Genomic DNA, 6,446 nt, shown 5'->3' with positions numbered 1-6,446 from the left:
CAAATCCTTCCTGGAATGTAGCTCCCAGAACCCCCAAATTTAATTCTATCTTGGCCTAACCAAAGTGCTACATAGACCTTGTAATCTATGCCTCGATGAGCAAACGCTATGCCTACTATTTCCAATTATTTCTTATGTAACCTTTTATCATTCCCCATTATATTCACGGATATGTGGAGAAGCATCCTCTGACCTTCCTGGTGTGCTGCCATTCAGTGTATACTCTCCTGTCTGGTTCCTTCCTCCAAAGTGCATCACCTCATATTTAGAATGGTTGTATCCTATCTGCCATTGATCCACCCATCTGACCATTTCATCTGTGTCTTCTTGTAACATAAGAACTTCCTCCTCATTGCCAAACACCCAGCCAATATTTGTGTCAAACACAGACTTACTTAACAAGTTGCCACTCCCCCTCCACATTCACACCTACATCATTTATAAATACCACAAATAATAAGGGAGACAGTGCTGATCATTGTGGTACATCAGGTCACACTGTTCTCCAGTAACACAAACAGCCTTCTACCACCACCTATTTTTTGCAAAATTTTCTATAACACTGATCTGAAACACCCTGGTCTATAGTTCCCTGATCTATCTCTACCACCCTTCCTTTAAATGGTGTTCTCCAGTCTTCGGGCACCTCACCTGTGACCAGATTCTATTTAAAAATTTGCATCAGCGCCTTTCATCCCTTGTCTCCAACAGCAGCCTGAGACGTAACTGATCTAGACCTGGGTATTGGTCCAGTTTTATACCAGCCAAAACCATCAATCGCTGCTCACATCTTACATCAATCTGTTCAAGAGCTTCCCAGTCCATCTTCTTGAATTCTGTACCGACCTCTGCCTTTTCCCAAGTAAATAGACTTGAAGTTCTCATACAACAATCAATCAGCTTTCTCCAGTTTCAAACACAGATTCCCGCCTTGATCTCAGACCAAGTCTCCTTACCAGGCCATTGTGCCACCTGTGGGATTAATCTAGAGAATGCCCATTCAGTATATGTGACCAGTATATTTTACTTAGATCAAGACAACAAAATTGTACAGGTCCAGTCCAGGTACAGTCTCACCAACCCTCTGTGTTACTAATGCAGAATGACTTTACTTCGAGTAGGAGCAAATCACTGCAGAAGCTGAACCTGTACTGAAACCAACACACGCTAGAGATCACAGTGAGTCAAACAGCATCGTAAAGAGTGATCAAACTGATACGTTGAGTCTAGCTGAATTTTCATTGTCTGTATTCGGATTCCCTTTAAAGGAAGGCGTTTTTCTACCACCGCAAATGTTCTCCAATAGTTTCTCTAAAGCTTGCCTTCCCCCGTTTTCATATGTTCCTCCCAATGCACTTTGCTTCAATGTTTTCTGATAACTTACTGTGTGCGCTGATTAAAAGTGCTCCTGAATATCTGACTGCACCACGTTCACTGATTCGCCATTGTTTACATCTACAAGAGATATCTTCAAGAATAAATATGTAAATTATAACTTCCCTTTCATAATTGCAGAACAACTCTCTTGAAATTTTCTATTACTTACTCAGCGTGAAATAAGATTTTCCTTACAATAGGTTGCAACAGATTCCCTACTGTGGATGACAACCAACTGGACAGTAGTCCTCCACTCTCCCATTTCTTCCCTTTGTTAATCATTTGAATGTATTTATAACCTTCCGAAGTAAATACAGAGAAATACAGTGGTGCCCATTGCAATTAACATGTGTATTGCTGTTTTCTCTGAAATTTAAGTTTTAATTATATCCAGTCTGTCAGACTTATCCATCATCCCTGTTCTGTTTCCAAATACTACCTCAAAACTGTATATGATGATTTTACTCTTTAGTTACAATGGTCCCATGACGACTTCGTATGTCTGGGAGATTTTATGGATCTTTCACTTTGACGACAGATGTAATGTCACTGTTTCGTCTCCTTGTCATTTTTCTGTTCTCTACAATAAATTCTCATATCGACACATTCGCTGTGCTACATTTGATCTTGGTTTCATTTTCCTTTCAAGTATCAACAGAAGCTTTTCGCTAGTATTTACAATTAACAAAGAAAATCACACCACAGGAACAGGCCCGTCAGACCCCAAAGCCTGTGTCAATCTAGATCCTCTATCTTTACCTGTCGCCTATTTTCTAAGGTTCTGTTTTGTTCTGCTCCCTGCCTATTCACGTATCTGTCTGGATACGTATTGAATGACGCTTTCGTCCCCACCTCCGCTGGCAACGCATCCCAGCATCGATAACCCTCTGCGCAAAGAACTTTTTTTTAGATATCCCCAATAACTTGTTCCCCTTTCCTCATGAATTCTTGACCCCGAGTAACTTTCTCGCCCACCCTGGGAATAAGCTTCTAGCTATCCACCCTGTTTAAACATCTCATGATTATGTAAACCTCAATCAAGTCCTCACTCAACCTCAGTCTTTCCAATGAAAATAATCCTAATTTACCAAACCTCTCTTTATATGTAGTTCTCTCCATCCTCGGTAACATTCTGGTGCAAATCCTCTGCCCTCTTTCCAAAGCATCCAGATCCTTTCAGTAATGTGGCTACCAGAACCGTCTGCAGTACTCTGAATGTGACCGAACCAAAGTCCTTTACAACTGTAATATGGCCTGCCTACTCTTGTACGCAATAGATTCCAAGAGATTCCCTCCTGTGGGCGACGAGTTAACTGGTCTGTGGATCTCTACTTCTTAAATTGTTGGAATGCAGGAACGAAAGTATGCTATATGCCTTCTTGATCATTCTATCGACCTGCTACTTGCATCGAGCAATGGACCTGAACACCCAGATCAATTTTCCCCAGGGCTTTTTCCAGTTACTGTATAATTCCCTCTCGAATTGTATCTTCCAAACTCCATCACCTCACATCTGCCCTCTCTCCACCCAACTCTCTAATCCATCTACATTCAGCTGTGTTCTCTGACAGTCCCCTTAACTCTCTGCTACTCTACCAATCTGAGTTTCATCTGCAAACTTGCTAATCAGACCACCTATACCTTCCTTCAGATCATGTAAGTATATCACAACAAACAGTGGTCCCAGCACGGATCCCTGTGAGACACCACACAGAACAGTTGTCCATTTTGAGAAACTCCCTTCCATTACTACACTCTGTCTCCTGTTGCCCAACCAGTTCTCTAATCCATCTAACTAGTCCATCATGGACCCTTGCAACTTTACCTTCTCCATCAGTCTATCTCATCAAACGCCTGACTGAAGTCCATGTATCTGACATCTACAGCCCTTTCTCCACTATCAACTTTGTCATTCCTCAAAGAATTCTATTATGTTTGCTAAGATGTGACCTTAACTGCACAAATCATGGAAGGTCTTGTGTGGAGTCCGACTTGTTTTACCCTGGAGCCATACTGGTTTTATTTCCAAAGCAGGACTTTATAAAAAGCCACTGATTGGCTGCGTACAAATTGAATGTTGTTTTGAACAAAATGCAAATTATCCACAGATATAAATCTGCAAACGCAAATTAGCCCCCCCCAACAACCCCCCCCACACCCCGAGATTTATAGGTGTGTCTGTGCGAGATATGCTGAGTGTGTGCGCGTGCGTGTGCGTGTGCATGTGCATGTGCATGTGCATGTGCATGTGCATGTGCATGTGCATGTGCGCGTGCGCGTGCGTGTGCGCGTGCGTGCGTGTGCGCGTGCGCGTGCGCGTTTGGTGGGGGCGGGTGGGGGAGGTGGTGGCTTGCGAGTGAGAGAGAGAGGATGTGTATGTTTGTTTCCATGTGTGTGAGCGAAAGAGGTTGTGTGTGTGTGTGTGTGTGTGCGTATGTTTAAGGATGAGAGTGAGAGCCTGTGCTCACGTTAAGACATAGACAGATTTATCAGAACCCTTTACCCCCACACACCCAGCCCGTGGTTTCAGAGCTTCCATGCTCTGCAGCTTCTGCTCCATTTGTTGTTCATGTTACAGACACTGATGCTGTAACTACAGTGCCCATGCTCCATCCAGAGTTGGGTCACCAAATCCTCTGCGCTCTCTGAATGTCTGAGGTTGATCACAGCACAACCCCCAGCAAACCATCCCCATCCCCTCCACTAACTTTTCAATAACAGGAGACAGATTTCCCTCCACTAAAAGTGAGCTATCTACTCCTTTATAATTATACTGTAGGGTCCTCCTCGTGTTTCTGACTACGTAATCAGCTGTGAGGGACAAACACAGGCGTTCAGTGGACAGGCACAGACCAAGCTTTAATGACAACGAGTCAAAGATGCTGAAAATCCCTGTTCAACATATAGCACCACTTGGGACATAGAACATAGAACATAGAAGAATACAGCGCAGTACAGGCCCTTCGGCCCTCGATGTTGCGCCGATCAAAGCCCACCTAACCTACACTAACCCACTATCCTCCATATACCTATCCAATGCCCGCTAAATACCCATAAAGAGGGAGAGTCCACTATTGCTACTGGCAGGGCATTCCATGAACTTACGACTCGCTGAGTGAAGAACCTACCCCTAACATCAGTCCTATATCTACCCCCCCTTAATTTAAAGCTATGCCCCCTTGTAATAGCTGACTCCATAGGTGGAAAAAGGTTCTCAGTGTCAACCCTATCTAACCCCCTAATCATCTTGTACACCTCTATCAAGTCACCCCTAAACCTTCTTTTCTCCAATGAAAACAACCCCAAGTGCCTCAGCCTTTCCTCATAGGATCAACCTACCATACCAGGCAACATCCTGGTAAACTTCCTCTGCACCCGTTCCAGTGCCTCCACATCCTTCCTATAGTATGGCGACCCAAACTGCACACAATATTCCAGATGCGGCCGCACCAGAGTCTTAACAACTGCAGCATGACCTCAGGACTCCGGAAATCAATTCCTCCACCAATAAAAGCCAGTACGCCATATAACTTCTTCACTGCACTATTTACCTGGGTGGCAACTTTCAGAGATCTGTGTACATGGACACCAAGATCCCTCTGCTCTTCCACACTACCAAGGAGTCTACCATTAGCCCAGTAATTCATCTTTTTATTACTCTTACCAATGTGAATCACCTCACACTTAGCTACATTGAACTCCATTTGCCACCTTTCTGCCCAGCTCTGCAGCTTATCTATATCCCGTTGTAACCTGCCATATCCTTCCTCACTGTCTACAACTCCTCCGACTTTCGTATCATCCGCAAACTTGCTAACCCAATCTTCTAACCCTTCCTCCAGGTCATTTATAAAAATGACAAACAGTAATGGTCCCAAAACAGATCCTTGCGGAACTCCGCTAGTGACAGCACTCCAAGATGAACCTTTGCCATCAACTACTACCCTCTGTCTTCTTCCAGCCAGCCAATTCCTAATCCAAACCTCCAACTCACCCTCAATGCCATATCTCTGTATTTTCTGCAGTAGCCTACCATGGGGGACCTTATCAAACGCCTTACTAAAATCCATATATACCACATCTACCGCTTTCCTCTCAACTACCTCCTTAGTCACCTTCTCAAAGAATTCAATAAGGTTTGTGAGGCACGACCTGCCCTTCACAAAACCATGCTGACTAACCTTGATCACATTATTCTTAACCAGATGAACATAAATCCTATCCCTTACAATTCTCTCTAAGACTTTGCCCATAACAGAAGTGAGACTCACTGGCCTATAGTTACTAGGATAATCCCTACTCCCCTTCTTGAACAAGGGAACCACGTTTGCTAGCCTCCAGTCCTCTGGCACTACTCCTGTAGACAAAAAGGACACAAAAATCAAGGCCAATGGCTCTGCAATCTCCTCCCTTGCTTCCCAGAGTATGCTAGGATAAATGCCTTGAGGCCCAGGGGACTTATCTATTTTCACCCTTGCCAGAATTTCCAACACCTCTTCTCTACATATCTCAAAGCCATCCATTCTACTTATTCGTGCCTCAGTATTCATATCGACAACAATGTCCTGTTCCCGAGTGAATACTGACGAAAAGTATTCATTCAGTGCCTCCCCAATCTCTTCAGCCTCCACACGCAACTTCCCATTACTATCCTTGATTGGACCTATTCCTTCCCTAGTCATTCTTTTATTCCTAACATACCTATAGAAAGCCTTAGGGTTTTCCCTATTCCTACCAACTAAGGACCTTTCATGTCCCCTCCTTGCTGCTCTTAGCTCTCTTCAGGTCCTTCCGGGCTACCTTATAACTCTCAATCGCCCCATTGAACCTTCACGCCTCATCTTTACAAAGGCCGCCCTCTTCCATTTAACAAGGGATTCCAATTCCTTATTAAACCACGGTTCCCTCACACGACCCTTTCCTCCCTGCCTGATAGGTACGTACTTATCAAGGAGACTCAATAGTTGCTCCTTGAACAACTTCCACATATCAATTACGCTTTTGCCTTGGTATCTACTTTTCCAATCCACACATCCTAAGTCATGCCTCAACGCATCATAATTTCCCTG

This window comes from Chiloscyllium punctatum, chromosome 18 (assembly GCF_047496795.1).
Source record: "Chiloscyllium punctatum isolate Juve2018m chromosome 18, sChiPun1.3, whole genome shotgun sequence".
Taxonomy (NCBI): domain Eukaryota; kingdom Metazoa; phylum Chordata; class Chondrichthyes; order Orectolobiformes; family Hemiscylliidae; genus Chiloscyllium; species Chiloscyllium punctatum.
The sequence above is the reverse complement of the archived record's forward strand: the minus strand, read 5'-3'. Positions refer to the sequence as shown.